This window comes from Microcaecilia unicolor, chromosome 10 (genome assembly GCF_901765095.1).
Source record: "Microcaecilia unicolor chromosome 10, aMicUni1.1, whole genome shotgun sequence".
Lineage (NCBI taxonomy): Eukaryota > Metazoa > Chordata > Amphibia > Gymnophiona > Siphonopidae > Microcaecilia > Microcaecilia unicolor.
This window is the reverse complement of record NC_044040.1, coordinates 206,366,740-206,388,219: the sequence shown is the minus strand read 5'-3', so window position 1 is coordinate 206,388,219 and position 21,480 is coordinate 206,366,740. Positions and strand designations below refer to the sequence as shown.

At 44.5% G+C, this 21,480-nt stretch overlaps 1 protein-coding gene across 1 annotated transcript in view; it reads left to right on the top strand.

Annotated features, from left to right (window-relative positions):
• Positions 1-21,480, top strand: part of MCF2L2 (MCF.2 cell line derived transforming sequence-like 2) — a 410,388-nt gene that overhangs the window by 55,713 nt on the left and 333,195 nt on the right. The gene's annotated exons all lie outside the window — the stretch shown is intronic.

The window sequence follows — 21,480 nt, the reverse complement described above, 5'->3', positions numbered from 1 at the left end:
TATGGAAGTCATCCCATTCTCTTTATCATTTTTGTCGCCCTTCTCTGCACCTTTTCTAATTCCGTGATATCTTTTTTGAGATGCGGTGACCAGAGTTGTACACAGTATTTGAGGTGTGGTCACACTGTGGAGTGATACAAAGGCATTATAACATTTTTGTTTTCCGTTCCTTTCCTAATAAATCCTAAAATTCTATTTGCTTTCTTAGCCACCGCTGCCCACTGAGCAAAGGGTTTCAATGTATCATCAGCGATGATGCCTAGATCCCTTTCCCAGTCGGTGACTCCTAACATGGAATCTTGCATCACATAGCTATAATTTGGGTTCCTCTTTCCCACATGCATCACTTTGCACATGCTCACATTAAACGTCATCTGCCATTTGAATGTCTAGAGTCCAGTTTCATAAGGTCCTCTTACAACTTTTCACAATCCTCTTGTGATTTAACAGCTTCGAATAACTTTGTGTTATCAGCAAATTTAATTATCTCACTAGTTGTTCCTGTCTCTAGATCATTTATAAATATGTTAACAAGCAGCGATCCCAGCACAGACCCCTGGAGAACCCCACTATCTACCCTTCTCCATTGAGAATACTGATCTTTCACTCTACTCTCTGTTTTCTATCGTTTAACCAGTTCTTAATCCACAATAGGACATTACCTTCTTTCCCATGACTTCCTAATTTCCTTGGGAATCGTTCATGAAGTATTTTATCAAATGCCTTTTGAATATCCAGAGACAGAATATCTCCCTGCTCACCTTTATCCACATGTTTATTTTTAGGCAAGATTTCCCTTGACTAAATCCTTGTTGGCGTTGTCTCATTAATCCATGCCTATGTATATGCTCTGTAATTTTGTTCTTTATAACAGTATGTACCAAGAGTTGTTTGGTTTTGGAAAAGTATACTTCGACAAGTAACAGACCTCTGGTCTCGAAGATAGACATATGATCCAAAGTTGCTTTTTGGGCACCCAAGGCTAAGCAAGCCAACGCCGAAGGGATTCACAGACTTTGTAAAAAGAGCTACAGTAGTAGCCAAAAAAGCAATCCTGCAGGAGTGGCTGGGGAACAAAACCACCATCACTGCAATATTGGCGAACTCAAATGCTTATACTTTTACTTACAGAACATCTGGCAATGCGGAACCAGCCACGGATAAGAAGACAACAATTCAAATGCAGATGGGCACCCTTTTGGGAAACCTTGACCCTAATGGCCCGGAGCCAGATATTGAACCTATAATCCCCATTGCTGCTGCTCCTGTAACCTCTGCTTGTTATTGGATATATAAGGGAAGGGGGGGGGGGCGTTGTGGAGGGAAGGGGGGGTAGGAATGGGGAAGGGAGGGGGAGTAGTTTAGGGGGGGAAATTACTAATACTAATAAAAATACAAAATGTGAAGATATGCCAATTGCTGTTAAGGAACTTGCTTATGTAATGTGGAATGTTACAGCTGATTATGTTATCTTAATAAAAATGATTGAAACATAACAGTATGTACCATTTTGCCTAGGTTCACCAGTTTATAATTTCCCGGATCTCCTCTGGAACCCTTTAAAAAAAACAACTGGTGTTACATTGACCACCCTCAAATCTTCCCCTACCATGCTTGATTTTATAGATAAATTACATATTACTAACAATAGTAACATAGTAACATAGTAGATGACGGCAGAAAAAGACCTGCACGGTCCATCCAGTGTGCCCAACAAGCCAACTCATGTGTGCTACTTTTTGTGTATACCCTACTTTGATTTGTACCTGTGCTCTTCAGGGCACAGACCGTATAAGTCTGCCCAGCACTAGCCCCGCCTCCCACCACCGGCTCTGGCACAGACCATATAAGTCTGCCCAGCTCTATCCCCGCCTCCCAACCTCCAGCCCCGCCTCCCACCACTGGCTCTGGCACAGACCGTATAAGTCTGCCCCGCACTATCCCCGCCTCCCAACCTCCAGCCCCGCCTCCCACTACCGGCTCTGCTATCCAATCTCGGTTAAGCTCCTGAGGATCCATTCCTTCTGAACAGGATTCCTTTATGTTTATCCCATGCATGTTTGAATTCCGTTACCGTTTTCCTCTCCACTAGCTCTGCAAGTTCATTTTTCAATTCTATCAGAACTCTGAGATGGTATACCATCTGGTCCAGGCAATTTGCTACCCTTCACTTTGTGAAATTGCCCCATTACATCTTCCAGGTTTACAGAGATTAGTTTCAGTTTCTTTGACTCATCAGCACTGAGTACCATTTCTGGCACTGGAATCTCCCTCGCATCTTCCTTGGTGGAGACTGAAGCATAGAATCCAATTAATATTGAAGCATTGCCCCTCACTGGCGGCAGTCTACAGGTCTATAATTGTTCCCCCTCTTTTTGGTTCCTGAACCAGCTGCTCCATAAAGCAGTCCTTGATCCCACCTAGGAATTTTACTTCCCTAGCTTGTCCTGATAATTACGTTTACTCAGTCAATACTGGAATAATTGAAATCACCCATTATTATTGTTACCCAGTTTGTTAACCTCCGTAATTTCTGATATCATTTCAAAATCTGACTGTTCATCCTGGCTAGGTGGACGGTATTACACTCCTATCACTATCCTTTTCCCCTTTATGTTTAAATATTTTTATTGGTGCAAAAAGTCAACAGACATAATACTGGTACTGCAATAGCACTCCCCTTATCAATGTAAAGTCACATTACTATAATACAACGCACCATACATACTTTTTGGTTTTTCCCCCCCCTTCCTTTACCCCTCCCCAACCCCCTCATGCTGTTGAATATAAACCTAGGTTCAACCAGCTCCATCTGCTGAAGCCTAGGACTCTTCTTGAGACTGTCGTGTCCATGAGCCACATCTCGCTCCACAATTTAACCACCGTAGTTAAAGGCCCACCTCTATTGCCTAGATAAAGCATTTATATAAAGTGATAACTGTTGGAATGTAATTGTATTTTACATGCATTGACTGTCACCTATTATTTCTCTGTGATTACTCTGTGACCTCTGATGTAAATTACTTAGAGAGGTCACACAGCTATGCAACTTCCTGTGGGGGTTTAGATGCAGCACATGCAGCACATGGAGCACATGGAGCTCATGATCTCTCCTAACCTGAGAGGATCTATGGTGGTGTGAGCATCCATTACCATCTAAGCACATGGAAGGAGCTGATAATACAAATGTATAGTAATATGTATATATAAGCCTGTCTGATTATAATCAAACTACAAACTGTGAGTAAACAGATGTTTTGTTACTTCAACTTTAAAGTGACTCAGCAGTGAATTATTCAGGGGTGAATGAGAGAGAGATGAAGAAAGAAATTAACATTTCTAAAGCTGAAGCTGTGTGTACTAAAATCTGCTAATTATTTACTACAAATAATCCAACAAAAGGGTTATGGGCCCAGGGTCCAGGAATTGAAAAAGAAGAGAAATATTACCAGGCAGAAAAAAAGGCCACATTTTTCTCTTAAGTTTTAAAGGAAAGATTCAGTCTCTCTCTCTCTCCCCCCACACAGCAGACAGAAGGCTAAGAAAATGGCTGAGGGAGGAAATTCACCATTGTTCTATTCTCTCAAGGTGCCTAAATTAACTGAGTTTAATTATCAGCAGTGGGAACTAAGATTCATATGTCTCCTTCGAGCAAAAAGATTAGATATATGCTTAGACCAAGACAGAACAGCTGAAAATATGGCTGAATGGGACAATGCAAACTATTATGTGAAGTGCATGCTTTTGGAAGCTCTCTCAGAGAAACAAGCCATATTAGTGGAGGGAAAAGATACACCAAAGGACATTTTATATAAACTGAGAACTATGTATGCAACTACATATGCAAAGCAGCAACCAATTTGGCTGGCAGAGTTGAATGAAACCAAATTAAGGGATAAAAGTAAATGTAATGATCACATTATGCATCTTATGTCTTCATTTCAAAAGTTAGAACTTTCTGGAATTCCCATGTGTGATGCATTGAAAAGAGCATTTCTTTTTACCTCACTATCAAAGAAGTTTGATGTTTTTAGGTCTGTAAATGAGGCCATTGAAGGGCAATCTTTTGAACAGGCAACATCAAAACTAAGGCAGGAATGCATAATAGATGATTCTGAGGAGATGTGTTCTCAAAGCAAGTCAGAGAGAAATGAAACAAATTTCTTGGCAAAGAACAGAGGAAGGCGGAGCTATGGGAAAACTCCACCCAAGGGCAAGCTGATTTGCTACTCATGTGGAAAGGAGGGACATGTATCTAAATGGTGTAAGGAAACACAAAACACTCCCTCTAGCTCACCTAAGCCAATGGAACTAAAGAATTTTCAAACCAGGAAATGTATGAAGGACAAAGATAAACACAAGGGCTTTCTAATGGCAGAAAAATCTTTGACTATGGTAAATAATAATTCAAATGAAAGTACTTGGATTTTGGATTCGGGGAGCACATGCCATTTAACCAATTGTAAGAATTTCTTTCAGGAAATGTGTCCAGAAGAAGGTATTCTTAAAACTGCAAACGCAGGGACTGCTAAGATCCAAGCAAAAGGTATTGGATTCTTAAAATGCAAAGTGTCTAATGAAGTTAAAGAAATTCCTGTAAGTGATGTCTTGTATATTCCCCAAGCAGTTTGCAATATGCTTAGTGTATCTACATTAGATAAGAAGGGATTTGTGATTAATTTTGAAAACAGTAAGTGCACAATCTCTAAAAATGATGAAGTGTATGCTGAAGCTTTTATGCATAATGATGTTTATAAGCTGAACATTTCAGGTGAAGCCTCACATATGGCGCAAGTAAGGAAGAATGATGGTAAATGTAGTCTGGAAATCTGGCATCGCCGCCTGGGACATCGTGATTCTAAGGTGATCCAGGATCTTTACAGTAAGCAACTGGCCACCGGCATTCAGATAAGTGCAGATGCTGGTAAAATGGAGAAATGCATAGACTGTGTTACTCAAAAAGGTGTGAGACCCTCATTTCCTGCATACACAGGAAATAGGAGTAATAAAGTGCTGGACTTAATACACAGTGACTTATGTGGACCGTTTAATATCCCATCATTGGGAAATAACAGATTTGTGCTAATATTCTTGGATGATTTCTCTAGATATTGTGTGGCCTATTTGCTGAAAGAGAAAAGTCAAGTCACAGACATGCTGAAGAAATACGTAGCCATGGTGAGCAATAAATTTGAAAGAAAACCAAAGGTTCTTCAGACCGACAATGGTGGCGAGTTCACTTCACAAAGCATGCGCACATTTCTAGAACAAGAAGGCATTCAGCATATCACAACAGTAGCTTATACACCAGAGCAAAATTCTGTTGCAGAGAGAAAATTTAGGTCAATTGTGGAAATGACCAGATGTATGCTGTCAGATAGCAATCTCCCTAAAAGACTATGGGGGGAAGCCATTCTCACAGCAGTGTACCTACAAAACAGAATGCCAACTAAAGGCGCTGAGCGCACACCACATGAGACATGGCATGGTAGGAAGCCAAACCTGTCACATATAAGAACATTTGGAAGTACAGCATATGCTCATGTACCAAAGCAAAGAAGGCATAAGCTGGATTCCACAACAGAAAGGGGCATTTTAGTTGGCTATGCTCCAGGACACAAAGGATATAGAATTTTGAATCTGAAAACTGGCATTGTTGGCATAAGACATGTTACATATTTTGATGAAAACAAAAGGGTTGATAAAGGCTGGATTATCCCAGATGAGCCTTATCATCCAGAATATGAAACTAGAACCATAATAGACATGCCAGTGTATATAAATGCCATACCAAGGCAGATGTCTGAAAGCAACTCATCTGTATCTAACGAGGAACAGGCAGAGGAAGCAGACACAGAAAGGATCATTGAAGAAGACAGTACAGTTGGAGAAGGGGAATCAATTGGAGAAGGACTCTCAGATTTTGAGGATGCGGAAAGGTCAGACCAACCTGTTGTCAGACGCTCATCCAGGGAAAACAAAGGTGTTCCACCCCTAAGACTGTCTTACCTAACAAAGTCAGCAGAAGCTCAAGAGCCCTTAACATGGGATGAGATTGAGAAAATGCCAGCAGAAGAAGCTGCTGAATGGCATAAAGCTGCACAAGAAGAAATTGATGCATTGGATAAAAATAATACTTGGATTCTTACAAAATTACCTCCTGGCAAGAAAGCTATAGGATGCAAATGGGTATTCAAGTTAAAAAGGAATGCACAAGGAAAAGTGGAAAGGTATAAAGCCAGATTAGTGGCAAAGGGATATCTTCAAAAATATGGAGAAGATTTTGATGAAGTGTTTGCACCTGTAGTGAAACACACGACAATCAGAACACTTCTGAGCATTGCAGTCTCAAAAGGCATGCAAGTAAACCACATTGATGTGAAAACAGCGTTTCTTCACGGAGATATAACTGAAGACTTGTACATGGAACAGCCAACAGGTTTCATAAATACAAAACAAAGACAGCTAGTGTGTAAATTAAACAAAGGTCTTTATGGATTAAAGCAAAGTGCAAAATGTTGGAATGAAAAATTGCATGAAATATTGACAAATTTAGGATTTAAGCAAGGTGAAGCAGATAAATGCTTGTACACTAGGTGCAGAAATGGACAATATGCATACATTTTAGCTTTTGTTGATGATCTGCTCATTGCAAGCAAAAGTGAGCAAGAGTACAAGGACATTGTAAAATGTTTAAACCTCAATGTTGAGATAAAAGAACTTGGTAATGTGTCATACTATCTTGGTATAGAAATTGAGAAACAAAATGATGGTTCTTATCTTCTAAGCCAGAAGCAGAAAATAAATGAGCTTATTGAAAGTTTAGGTATGCAAGATGCCCAAGTTGTAAGCACTCCCATGATCACTGATTTTCTGAAGGATGAAACAGTAAGAGAACCTTTACCAGATAACATCCAATATAGATCAGCCATAGGTAAGCTTTTATATCTAACTACCACATACAGGGCTGATATAGCAAATGCAGTAGGAATTTTGAGCAGAAGGGTCAGCTCACCTACCAAATCAGATTGGACTGCAGTTAAAAGGATGGTAAGGTATTTAAAGGGTACCATTGATTGTAAATTAAAGATTTCAGCCAATAGTAATCCAAAACTAATATGTTACTGTGATTCAGATTGGGCAGGGGATCATTCTGATTATAAATCCACAAGTGGATATGTGTTTATGTATGGAAATGTACAAATTTCATGGGCCAGTCATAAACAAAGTATTGTGAGTTTGTCTTCTACAGAAGCTGAATACGTGGCCGTATCGGAAGCGTGCAGAGAACTGATGTGGATTGAAAAACTTTTGCTGGATTTTGGAATAGCTGAAAAGAGACCAATCCAGATAATGGAAGATAATCAGAGCTGCATCCGACTGTCACAGAATGACAAGGTTCAGTCACGCACCAAGCACATCGCAACGAAATACCACAACGTGCGAGAGTTGGTGAAAGAAGGGGTCATCAGTCTACACTATTGTCACACCAGTGAGATGACAGCTGACATCATGACCAAACCGTTACCCAGAGAACATTTTGTGAATCTGCGTATAAAGCTTGGACTTTGTATGAATAAATAATTGCATGACAGTTATGCATGAGAAGGGGTTTGTTGGAATGTAATTGTATTTTACATGCATTGACTGTCACCTATTATTTCTCTGTGATTACTCTGTGACCTCTGATGTAAATTACTTAGAGAGGTCACACAGCTATGCAACTTCCTGTGGGGGTTTAGATGCAGCACATGCAGCACATGGAGCACATGGAGCTCATGATCTCTCCTAACCTGAGAGGATCTATGGTGGTGTGAGCATCCATTACCATCTAAGCACATGGAAGGAGCTGATAATACAAATGTATAGTAATATGTATATATAAGCCTGTCTGATTATAATCAAACTACAAACTGTGAGTAAACAGATGTTTTGTTACTTCAACTTTAAAGTGACTCAGCAGTGAATTATTCAGGGGTGAATGAGAGAGAGATGAAGAAAGAAATTAACATTTCTAAAGCTGAAGCTGTGTGTACTAAAATCTGCTAATTATTTACTACAAATAATCCAACAATAACACCCTAGTTTATACATTGATTGAACTCCTGTCATAGTCCCCCTCCCCCCACCCACCCTCCAAACCTCATCCCCCACTACCACCGTTTCACACTTAAGAGTTCAAAATTCTACTATGCGCTACTGCAGTCAATGAGTCCCAGAATGGAGCCCATACTTGGCAAAGTCGAACTCCTCGTGGCGACGACAGGTCATCCACTCCCCTGCGCTCCAATGCGCAGAGGTGAATCATGTTGGATCGCCAATGTTGCAGTGTAGGCAGATCTGTAGTTATCCACTGTTGAAGAATCGACTTCTTTCCAACCGAGATTGTTTTTTTCAAAAAGCATTTTAGGCCCCGGGGCAGAAACGGGGACACCCTAAATACCTCAAATAACTGAGATGGAGTTGGTCTCCAAATGACCCCCCAGAGCCCAGACACATGCTGGCAAACCCGACACCAAAAGTCAAGAATCTGCGAGCAGGTCCGGAACATGTGTCCCAGGTCAGCCGGGGAGTGGGTACACTTCCTACACCTATTCTCCATCCCCATAGACGCCCTATATCCTCTATTAAATGGACTTGGAAAAATTCCGCATTTTTAGGTATAACTTGTCTGGAATGTTTTTACGTTTGGGGAGCGTGCCAGGTGCCCTTGACCTGGATTGGCCACTGTCGGTGACAGGATGCTGGGCTAGATGGACCTTTGGTCTTTCCCAGTATGGCACTACTTATGTACTTATGTACTTATATCAAAATCATTTATCCTAAAGCACCAGCTATGGGAGGAAAGAGTAGCTGTTTAACATCACTAAAATTTTAATTGATTATACAGTGGGATAGTTTTAAATTCAGATTTTAGATTGAAATCTTCAGTTAACTGCTAAGTAACCACTGACTTCTTTTTAAAAATATCTGTTTAGAATAAAAAATGCAAGAAAAATGTCACCAAATATTTGTGGGGAAACACAACTTTGTTGTTAGTAATAAACAAAACTGTCCTGGAAAGATTTTAAACTGTATACAAAATGGATCTTTCCACACTAGATAGTTCTACGGTATATACAAGTACCTGGATTGGCCACTGTCGGTGACAGGATGCTGGGCTAGATGGACCTTTGGTCTTTCCCAGTATGGCACTACTTATGTACTTATGTACTTATGGGGAAATATACATCCGCATCAAAAATGTATAGTGTGTTTCTTGCAACGTCACACTTTCCACCTGTCGTTGGATGCCCTTTTCCCCTTTATACATGGAATTTTTGTCCATAGGGATTCCAAGATGCATTTTGTGTCAGTTCGATTCAAGGCTCTCTTTAATGTATAACTAGCCTTTGAGCCCGTAAAAACGGGCTATTATAGGAAGGGGGGGTTGAAAGGCCCGCCCCCGCCACCGAGTTCACCGCTGCCCCTCCCCCTCTGATTTCACGCCCCCCCCCCGAGCCGTCACCACCCACCTTCCACCCGGCCGGGCCCTCGCTCCGCTATTGAAACAGCGAGGGTCCGGGAACGCAGCACTGAGCTCTGCTGAGCTGCCGACGTTGGCCTTCGTTCTTCTTCTCTGCCTGTCCCGCCCTCGTGTGACGTAACGTCGTCGAGGGTGGGACAGAGGCAGAGAAGAAGAAGGAAGGGCGATGTCGGCAGCTCAGCAGAGCTCAGTGCTGTGTTCCCGGACCCTCGCTGTTTCAATAGCGGAGCGAGGGCCCGACCGGGTAGAAGGTGGGTGGCAGCGGCGACTCGGGTGGGGGGAGCGTTAGACGGCGGTGTCCCTCCCTCAGAAATGCGCAGTACAGACCCTCTCTGTTCTGCCCCCCTGTCATCATGTATTGACGCGGGGGCGGGGCAGAGAAGGTCTCTACTGCGCATTTGCGAGTGAGTACGACACTCGCCTTTTATATATATTGATTGATGATGTTACCTCTCCACCAGTTTGGTCCACCCTATCACTGCGATATAATTTGTACCCTTGCAGGACAGTGTCCCATTGGTTATCTTCCTTCCACCAGGTCTCAGAGATGCCTATTATATCTATCTTTTCATTTAGTGCAATATATTCCAACTGTCCTGTCTTATTTCTTAGGCTTCTGGAATTTGCATACAGACATTTTAAACAATGTTTGTTCCTCTTTACAACTTGCTTAGCAGTTGACAGTGGTTGGAGAAACTCCCACACAGCTTTAAAAAAACATTGGCAACGCCATCTTGTTAAAATGGTGATGCCTGACCTTTAGCGGTGTATTCATGATATAGTGCTGGTAGTGACATAGCCAGACGGCCAATTTTGGCATCTCTCCCTCTGTCTTCTACTTCTTACCCTGCTGGTGATTTGGCATTTCTCCCTCCTCTCCCTTGTCCCCTGCTGACGATCCAGCATTTCAGTCTCTAAATCCCCCCCCCCCCCTCATATATCTTTTAAAACTTCTTTGCTTTTTGCAGGTTGCCAGCAGTGATTCACACGAGCTGCTCATGCCAGCCCCAAAGACTTTCCTCCCGTGTAGTCTGGCCTACGTGGAAACAGGAAGTTGCATCAGAGGAAAGGCTCCAGGGTCGGCAGGAGCAGCTTGTGTAATCTATGCTTGCTGCCAGCGACCTTGAGAACAGATGATATAACGCCTTTAATTAGTAAAGTTGTCCCTTCAGCTTATAAAGTAAAATGGTATGCTCAGGAGCTGGCTAGCTTGAAATCTTCCTGTCGACGTCTTGAGCATAATTGGCGTCGGTCTTGTAGTCTTGGTAGTAAAATCTGACTGGAAGAAAGCTATTAGAGCATACAATTAGCCATATAAAAAGTGAAATCATCTTATTTTACCTCCCAAATAGAGAATTCTTTATCATCCTCATGACAACTTTGTAATATTTTTAGGAATCTTTCTCCGAGTTGCGATGATTCATGTAATCTGCATTCTGGTCCCAGGGCCGCCGAGAGACTGAGCCAGGCCCAGGGCAGGGCTGCCGCCCCCTCCAGGATCTCTGTCGCTGCTGGCCCTCCCAGGATCACCGCCGCTGCTGCTGCCACCCCAGGATCGCTGCCGCCCGCCCACCCGCATTTCCTACCCCTGCAGCTGCTTTTTCTCTCACGTTGCTCAGTTTCAAAACCCGAGCATGCGTGGCCTGAGGGGAAAAGCAGCCGCTTGGCAGGCAGTGTGGCAGAGGAAAGAGCAGCACTGGAGGAAGACCTTTTCTGCTGGTGGGGCCTGAGGGGGACCCCCGCCAGCCAAACCAGAAGTCTCTCTGTGTCTTCTCCAGGTCCTCTCCAGCCTCCAAGGGGGGCCCGACGCCGGAGTTTTCTCTTTCCTTCTCCTGTTGGTATGCAATCACCCAGGTCTCATCAGGAGCAAGAGAGAGAGAGAGACCCCAGTGCCGGGCCCCCCTTTGATGCCCGGGTCCAGAAACCTTGCCCCCACGCCCCCCCCCCCCCCCCCCTTGATGGCCCTGTCTGGTCCTTCTGCCTCTACCTTAGCAAACTATTTTTCGGACAAAATTGTTAAAATAAGAGACTTAATACATCCTAAGTTTTCAATGTTTAGAGAACTGTAAACAATTTGGCTTCAGGGCCTTTCACAGAACAGAGTCAGCCTTGTTAGCGCTGGTTTCAGATGCTAAACTTTTGCTGGCGAAAGGAACCGTGTCTAGTCTACTGCAATGTGATCTGACAGCTGCCTTTGATACGGTAGATCATACAGTTCTCTTCAAATTGAGCTCACAGGGAATTCCTGGCAAAGTCTTCTCGGTTCTCAGACTTTTTACTGAATAAACATTGTACTGTTAAAATGAGGGAGGTTTTATCTTGAGAGCTGGATTTCTCCCCATGGGGTTTCCTATTTTATTTAATATATATATACTAGCCGTTGAGCCAGTAAAAACGGGCTAGTAAAGGAAGGGAGGGGTTGAAAGGCCCCCCCCCCCCGGATAGGTCGCCGCCGCTGTCCCCCCCCCCCGAGTCCCCTCCGCCACCCCTCCACCCGGGCCGGATACCTGGCTTCACTATTCAAACCGCCGGAACGCAGCACACAGCTCATCTGAGCTGCCGTCGGCCTTCCTTCTTCTCTGCGTGTGTTCCGCCCTCGTGTGACGTAACGTCGGCGAGGGCGGGACACAGGCAGGTAAGGAAGGCCAACGGCAGCTCAGATGAGCTGTGTGCTGCGTTCCGGCGGTTTGAATAGTGAAGCCAGGTACCCGGGCTGGGTGGAGGGTGGGTGGCGGCAGCGACTCCGGGTGGGTGGGGGGAGCGGTAGCGGTATCCCTGGGGGGGGGAAGCGGTGGCGACGGCAGTTCCCTCACTGGGAGGTGCGCAGGTTCCCTCTCTGTCACGCCCCCGTCATCACGTTTTGACGCGGGGGGCGGGACAGAGAGGGTCTCTACTGCGCATTTGCGAGTGAGTACGCCTCTTGCCATTTATATGTTTGATGTCTTGTTTTGAGTCGGGTTTTTATTTATTTATTTATTTGTTACATTTATACCCCGCACTTTCCCACTCATAGCAGGTTCAATGCGGCTTACATAGTAGTACAATTACAGAGTATAATGCAGAGAAAAACAGGCTAAGCTTAGCGGAGTAATGGGGATGAGTGGATAGGTAATATTATGAAGGAGAGGGGGTAGAGGAGGTAGGAGGAGGTGTTAGTATTAGGTTAGATTGAGATAATCAAGGATAAGGTCAGGATAAGCATAGGAAAACGTGGAGGAGGCGTGGTCTGAGTCATTGCCGTTGTCACAGGAACTGGTGATGGATAGGTGGGTTCGTAGGGTTAGGTCGTGGCGTTTGGATAAGTTCTCTCCTATTTTATTTAATATATATATATATACAGTGGGGGAAATAAGTATTTGATCCCTTGCTGATTTTGTAAGTTTGCCCACTGACAAAGACATGAGCAGCCCATAATTGAAGGGTAGGTTATTGGTAACAGTGAGAGATAGCACATCACAAATTAAATCCGGAAAATCACATTGTGGAAAGTATATGAATTTATTTGCATTCTGCAGAGGGAAATAAGTATTTGATCCCCCACCAACCAGTAAGAGATCTGGCCTCTACAGACCAGGTAGATGCTCCAAATCAACTCGTTACCTGCATGACAGACAGCTGTCGACAATGGTCACCTGTATGAAAGACACCTGTCCACAGACTCAGTGAATCAGTCAGACTCTAACCTCTACAAAATGGCCAAGAGCAAGGAGCTGTCTAAGGATGTCAGGGACAAGATCATACACCTGCACAAGGCTGGAATGGGCTACAAAACCATCAGTAAGATGCTGGGCGAGAAGGAGACAACTGTTGGTTGTAAGAAAATGGAAGAAGTACAAAATGACTGTCAATCGACAAAGATCTGGGGCTCCATGCAAAATCTCACCTCGTGGGGTATCCTTGATCATGAGGAAGGTTAGAAATCAGCCTACAACTACAAGGGGGGAACTTGTCAATGATCTCAAGGCAGCTGGGACCACTGTCACCACGAAAACCATTGGTAACACATTACGACATAACGGATTGCAATCCTGCAGTGCCCGCAAGGTCCCCCTGCTCCGGAAGGCACATGTGACGGCCCGTCTGAAGTTTGCCAGTGAACACCTGGATGATGCCGAGAGTGATTGGGAGAAGGTGCTGTGGTCAGATGAGACAAAAATTGAGCTCTTTGGCATGAACTCAACTCGCCGTGTTTGGAGGAAGAGAAATGCTGCCTATGACCCAAAGAACACCGTCCCCACTGTCAAGCATGGAGGTGGAAATGTTATGTTTTGGGGGTGTTTCTCTGCTAAGGGCACAGGACTACTTCACCGCATCAATGGGAGAATGGATGGGGCCATGTACCGTACAATTCTGAGTGACAACCTCCTTCCCTCCGCCAGGGCCTTAAAAATGGGTCGTGGCTGGGTCTTCCAGCACGACAATGACCCAAAACATACAGCCAAGGCAACAAAGGAGTGGCTCAGGAAGAAGCACATTAGGGTCATGGAGTGGCCTAGCCAGTCACCAGACCTTAATCCCATTGAAAACTTATGGAGGGAGCTGAAGCTGCGAGTTGCCAAGCGACAGCCCAGAACTCTTAATGATTTAGAGATGATCTGCAAAGAGGAGTGGACCAAAATTCCTCCTGACATGTGTGCAAACCTCATCATCAACTACAGAAGACGTCTGACCGCTGTGCTTGCCAACAAGGGTTTTGCCACCAAGTATTAGGTCTTGTTTGCCAGAGGGATTAAATACTTATTTCCCTCTGCAGAATGCAAATAAATTCATATACTTTCCACAATGTGATTTTCCGGATTTAATTTGTGATGTGCTATCTCTCACTGTTACCAATAACCTACCCTTCAATTATGGGCTGCTCATGTCTTTGTCAGTGGGCAAACTTACAAAATCAGCAAGGGATCAAATACTTATTTCCCCCACTGTATATATATATATATATGTCTTGTTTTGAGTCGGGGTTTTCTGCCTTGAAAGTACGGTTTTATTCTTATTTTATTTTAGTCTCAAAATCCGATGATCACCTCATTGAACTTCACTGTGTAACTCATGGTTTTAAATTAAATAAGGACAAGACAAAACTATTACAGATAGATGCTCTAAGTAAGGGGGCCTTTTACTAAGTCGTGGTACTGTTTTTAGGTCACAGTAGAAATTAGCTGGTGGTAAACAACTAGTTGCCCATTATATTCCTACTAGCCGTTGAGCCCGTAAAAACGGGCTGGTATTGGGGTTTTCGGAGGACGACGCTGGCGTTCCCCCCCACCCCGGAGTCGCTGCTGCCACCCCTCCACCCAGCCCGGGCCCTCTCTTCGCTAAATTTGCCGGAACGCAGCACGTATATCAGCTGAGCTGCCGTCTGCCTTCCTTCTCTGCCTATGTCCCGCCCTCATGTGACGTAACGACAGCAAGGGCGGGACACAGGCAGGGAAGGAAGGCCGATGGCAGCTCAGCTGATGTGTGTGCTGCATTCCGGCGAATGGATATAAGTTCAGTAGCGAAGAGAGGGCCCGGGCCGGGTGGAGGGGTGGCAGCGGCGACTCCGGGTAGGGGGGAGCGGTAGCGGTGACCTCGGAGGGGGGGGGGGGGAGCGGTAGCGACCTCGGCGGCTTCGCACAGTTTCCCTCTCTGTCCCGCCCCCGTCATCACGTATTGATGCGGGGGCGGGACAGAGAGGGAAGGCTCTACTGCGCATTTGCGAGTGAGTACGGTCACTCGCCGTTTATATGTTTGATGGGCGTCTGGGCATTTAGTGCCAGCTGATTTCTACCTGGAGCTAAAAATGCTACTGCAGTTTAGTAAAAGATTCCCTAAGTCGATTCCAGAAACATTCAAAATCTCCACTCCCTTGTTCTTGGGTTTAGTGCACTGTTAAGGTACTGGGCTTTTTCCTGGACTCTTTTTTTCAAACTACAAAGTTACTCATATTGTTAAGACAGGTTTCTTTAAGCTTCAATTGTTGTGTAATGTTTGCCATTATTTTGACAGAAAACATTTTGCTGTATTAGCTCAGGCTCTCGCTTTATACCACTTAGATTACTGTAACAGTCTGTATTAGAGCATAAGAATAGCCATACTGGGTCAGACCAATGGTCCATCTAGCCCAGTATCCTGTTTTCCAAACAGTGGCCAAGCCAGGTCACAAGTACTTGGCAGAAATCCAGATAGCGGCACCATTCCACGTAGAACCCCAAAGAATAGCAAGATTCCGGAATCCTAAAGAGTGAAAAGATTCCCTGCAGAATCTCAAAGAGTAGCGACAATCCATGTAGAACCCCAAAGAATAGCAAGATTCCGGAATCCTAAAGAGTGACAAGATTCCCTGCAGAATCTCAAAGAGTAGCGACAATCCATGTAGAACCCCAAAGAATAGCAAGATTCCGGAATCCTAAAGAGTGACAAGATTCCATGCAGAATCTCAAAGAGTAGCGACATTCCACGTAGAACCCAAAAGAATAGCAAGATTCCGGAATCCTAAAGAGTGACAAGATTCCATGCAGAATCTCAAAGAGTAGCGACATTCCACGTAGAACCCCAAAGAATAGCAAGATTCCGGAATCCTAAAGAGTGACAAGATTCCCTGCAGAATCTCAAAGAGTAGCGACATTCCATGTAGAACCCCAAAGAATAGCAAGATTCCGGAATCCTAAAGAGTGACAAGATTCCATGCAGAATCTCAAAGAGTAGCGACATTCCACGTAGAACCCCAAAGAATAGCAAGATTCCGGAATCCTAAAGAGTGACAAGATTCCATGCAGAATCTCAAAGAGTAGCGACATTCCATGTAGAACCCCAAAGAATAGCAAGATTCCGGAATCCTAAAGAATGACAAGATTCCCTGCAGAATCTCAAAGAGTAGCGACATTCCATGTAGAACCCAAAAGAATAGCAAGATTCCGGAATCCTAAAGAGTGACAAGATTCCATGCAGAATCTCAAAGAGTAGCAACATTCCGTGCTACCAATCCTTGGACAAGCAGTGGCTTCCCCATGTCTGTCTCAATGGCAGACTATGGAGTTTCCCTCCAGGAACTTGTCCAAACCTTTAAACCCAGATGTGCTAAATGCTGTTACTGCATCCTTCAAAGAGTTCCAGAACTTAACTATTCATTGATGGTGTCATCTAGAACTTATCTTAACCTGCACTATCCTTCATGCAGGAATCTGAAATACAAGACGCTCTACGTTTCTTCCTTCTCGTTCATCAGCCCACGAACCTGGAATGCTTTGCCGAGACTCTTGAAAGAGTCATCGGATCATCAAACTTTTAAAAAACTGTTAAAAACTTATTTGTTTACTAAAGCCTACCCCGAAGTCAGCAATGTTGTTTAACCTCCTTTTTTTCCCATTTTGGTAGTTTACCTGCTCTTTACCCTATGTCAGCTTCTCCTTGGTTGCTCCTGTTTTCCCATCCGTATTCTCTTATTTTAGCTCCTCTGTACTTCTTTGTATCCTGTTACTGGAACAATTTTCTCCTGTTGTATTATGCAATTTTCTTGTAACTTTGTTAGCCACATTGAGTGGCCTAGTGGTTAGGGTGGTGGACTTTGGTCCTGAGGAACTGAGTTCAATTCCCACTTCAGGCACAGGCAGCTCCTTGTGACTCTGGGCAAGTCACTTAACCCTCCATTGCCCCATGTAAGCCGCATTGAGCCTGCCATGAGTGGGAAAGCGCAGGGTACAAATGTAACAAAAATAAAATAGATACATTGGAGATTCTACATGGAATGTTGCTACTATTGGAGATTCTACATGGAATGTTGCTATTCCACTAGCAACATTCCATGTAGAAGGCTGCGCAGGCTTCTGTTTCTGTGAGTCTGACGTCTTTCACGTACGTGGCGGCCACATTGGTGATCTGCAAGGGCCGACTTCTACATGGAATGTTGCCCATGTAGAATCTCAAATAGTAGCAACAGTGGAGGAGTGGCCTAGTGGTTAGGGTGGTGGACTTTGGTCCTGAGGAACTGAGTTCGATTCCCACTTCAGGCACAGGCAGCTCCTTGTGACTCTGGGCAAGTCACTTAACCCTCCATTGCCCCATGTAAGCCGCATTGAGCCTGCCATGAGTGGGAAAGCGTGGGGTACAAATGTAACAAAAAAAAAAAATTTCCTCCAAATTGTTTTAAAAGTATTTCCATGTAACTTCCTTCAGTGTCCCCTAATCGTTGTACTTTTGGAATGAGTAGCAAATCGATTCACTTCTACTCATTCTACACCATTTATCTATTACTGTTAAATTACGAACTTAAATTGCAGATCCTACACTACTGCCAGACTTGTAATCCATTTAAAGAAGCATGATAGTATAACTTCAGCCCTGATTTCCCTACACCGGTTACCTGTACAAGCCCACGTTTCATTTAAACTAGCTTGTTTGGTCTTTAAAATGCTTAATGGAATCAGTTCAGAATATCTGTTAAACTTGGTGGTGTTTCCTTTCAAGAGATCCTTTTTTATTACGCTTTCCATCGTTTGTTGGTATTAAGTATAAGAAGATTTTAGAAAAATCTTTTGGTTACCAAGATGTTCAATCCTGGCTCTCATTACCTGAGGATCTGCTTTTTGTAAGGACATAGGGACCTTTTCGCTAAGCCGCTTAAGCTTCTATGCGTGCCCGACACACGCTAAAATGGAGTTACCGCACGGCTACCACGTGGCTCTTGTGGTAATTTCATTTTTGGTGCGCGTCCGAAAAATTTCGGACGCACGCCAAATGGCACTTGACGCGCATAGGTCATTACCACCTGGTTACCATGTGAGTCTTTACCACTAGGTCAATGGCTGGTGGTAAGGTCTCAGATCCAAAATGGACGCGCAGCAATTTTGATTTTGCTGCACATTCATTTTCGCCCAAAATTTAAAAAAAGGCCTTTTCTTTTACAGGCACGCTGAAAAATGGATCGGCGTGCACCCAAAACACACGCCTACGCTACCGCAAGCCATTTTTTCAGCACACCTTAGTAAAAGGACCCCTTAAAAACATATTTAAAGGTAAATAAGTCCAAATAAATAAATACAGTTTATGAGCGACAACATTCAGAAAGCTGTAATTGTAGGGTAATCCCAGAGCCGACATGCCTGAACTATTTTACATAGTTTACTGCAAACACAGTAATCTCCCTTTCACCCCCTCCACTCACTCTCTTGCGATATCCTGGCTATGAATGGTTCTCATAAGTATTTCCTGTAAAGTATCATGGAAAATGCATTGAAAGAGCCTTATATTTTATTTATTCCCTTTCCCTTTGTAAAAGTGCTGCAAAGGAAACGCAGACACATTTCAAGGGGTAGCACGTTCTGCTTTAAAACACAAAACAATGCAAGCTTAGCTCCGGAAGCTGCCATCTGATGACGGCATTGTGAGTCCTGAAATAGTATGTGAGCAGATCACAAGATCAAACGAATGCAAGCATGCTGAACCAGTGGATGTCATGGAAAGTAGATTCAGGGCTGCTGCAAGGGATGGGCAAGCAGAGCTACCCAGTGGCGTTCCGTGGTTGGCTGACACCCGGACCGGATCGCTGCTGCGCACCCCCCCCCCCGGGTGCAGGGCAACATGGCACCCCCCTGGCGTTGGCGCATCCCCCACGGCACCCCCCGACACAGTCCCCACCTGCCTACCAGCTCCGTCCACCCGGCACTGTGCAGCGTGGCGCCTCGCATCTGCAGCGCTGCTGTAAAAGAAGAAAATCGCCTCGTCATCGGCCCTTCCCTCACTGTGTCCCGCTCTCTGATGTAACTTCCTATTTCCTCGAGGGTGGGACACAGTGCGGGAAGGGCCAACGACAAGGCGATTTTCTTCTTTTACAGCAGCGCTGCAGATGCGAGGCGCCCACGCTGCACAGTGCCGGGTGGACGGAGCTGGTAGAGAGGTGGGGACTGTGTCGGGGGGTGGGTGGGTAGGTGGATGGAGCTGGTAGGGACTCGCCAGCGGAGCACCCCCCCCCCCCCACCCGTTGACACCCGGGGCAGACCACCCCCACCGCCCCGCCCTTGCTACGCCACTGGGGCTACCACCTTGGGTGCCATGACTGTGAGGATGTCACACTGCCCTTTTGAGTCAGTTTGTGAGTCTGCAACATGGGAACCTGAAAGGGGAGAAGGTACATAAGTAGATAAGTATTGCCACACTGGGGCAGACCAAAGGTCCATCAAGCCCAGCATCCTGTTTCTAACAGTGGCCAATCCAGGTCACAAATACCTGGCAAGATCCTGAAAACGTTCAATACATTTTATGCTGCTTATCCCAGAAATAAGCAGTGGATTCTCCCCAAGTCCATTCTAATAATGATCTATGGACTTTTCCTTTAGGAAGCCGTCCAAACCTTTTTAAAACCCCGCTAAGCTAACCGCCTTTACCACATTCTCTGGCAACAAATTCCAGAGTTTAATTACACGTTGAGTGAAGAAAAAATTTATCTGATTCGTATTAAATTTACTACTTTGTAGCTTCATCGCATGCCCCCTAGTCCTAGTATTTTTGGAAAGCGTAAACAAATGATTCATTTCTACCCGTTCCACTCCACTCATTATTTTATAGACCTCTATCATATCTACCCTCAGCCATCTCTTCTCCAAGCTGAAGATCCCTAGACACTTCAGCCTTTCCTCATAGGGCAGTCGTCCCATCCCCTTTATCATTTTCGTCGCTCTTCTCTGTACCTTTTCTAATTCCAAAGCAACCGTTGACTCCTGTCCAGGGTATGCTCACAAAGCACTTCAGGTGCAGATGGGAAGAGAAGTTCAGCTGTAAGTTAAGTTACTGCTAATTTTTAAGCAGCAGTTCAGAAAGAAGTTTGAGAAGCTACCCAGTGAAGTGTGAGCTCTCGGACTCTCTCTCTGTCTGCTGCATGAGCGAGTCTGTGCTGCTTTCTCTCCTGACTTTAGCCTTGAACTTGATGGTTAAGTGAATTCTTAATGCAAGAGTTAAATTATTATTCAGATAGTACAATAGTCTAGATGATAGAGAATCAGTTCTGTGATTCATATGTAGCTCAGGAAAAACCTTCTTGTTTGTCTTCACTTTGCACCGTTATCTTAAGTCTCAGCAATCACTCGCACCGGAAAACTGACCATCAATGTAGGTGTCAACTCTTTGCATCCAACACTTGTCACCTCTGTGCTCCACACCTGTGTTATTTCTCTGCATTGATGATGTTGAATGATATCATAATGGCTCCAACTAGAAATAATGATATTCTGTTCACTAATTAGAGGAGAGGATCTGTTTATCAGAGAGGGGAGATCAGAAGCAATGCAGGTACTGGGTGGCTCAGGAGAATGGTCACAGCGTTAAAGCTTTTCACTGCCGGGCCACCAGTTCAGAGTGCAGCTCCCAGCTTCAAAGCATCATTGATCACATTGCATCCCAACCTTGTGATAGAAACTGATAGGTCAGATATACATATAAAGTAGCACATACAATCTGTTATAGGTTTATGAAGCATCCGTGTTCAGTTTTGGAGGCCGTATCTTGCTAAGGATGTTAAAAGACTTGAAGCGGTGCAAAGAAAAGCTACAAAAATGGTATGGGAGAGACTTGCCGACCTGAACATGTATACCTTGGAGGAAAGGAGAAACAGGGGTGACATGATACAGACGTTCAGATATTTGAAAGGTATTAATCTGCAAACAAACCTTTTCTGGAGACGGGAAGGTGGTAGAACTAGAGGACATGAATTGAGGTTGAAGGGGGTCAGACTCAGGAGTAAGGTCAGGAAGTATTTTTTCACAGAGAGAGTGTGGTAGATACGTGGAATGCCCTCCCGCAGGAGGTGGTGGAGATAAAAACGGTAATGGAATTCAATCATTCGTGGGGTAAACACAAAGGAATCCTGTTTAGAAGGAATGGATCCATGGAATCTTAGCGGAGATTGGGTGGCAACACCGGTGATTGGAGAGTAAAACCGGTGCAGGGCAGACCTCTACGGTCTGTGCCCTGATTGTGGCTGA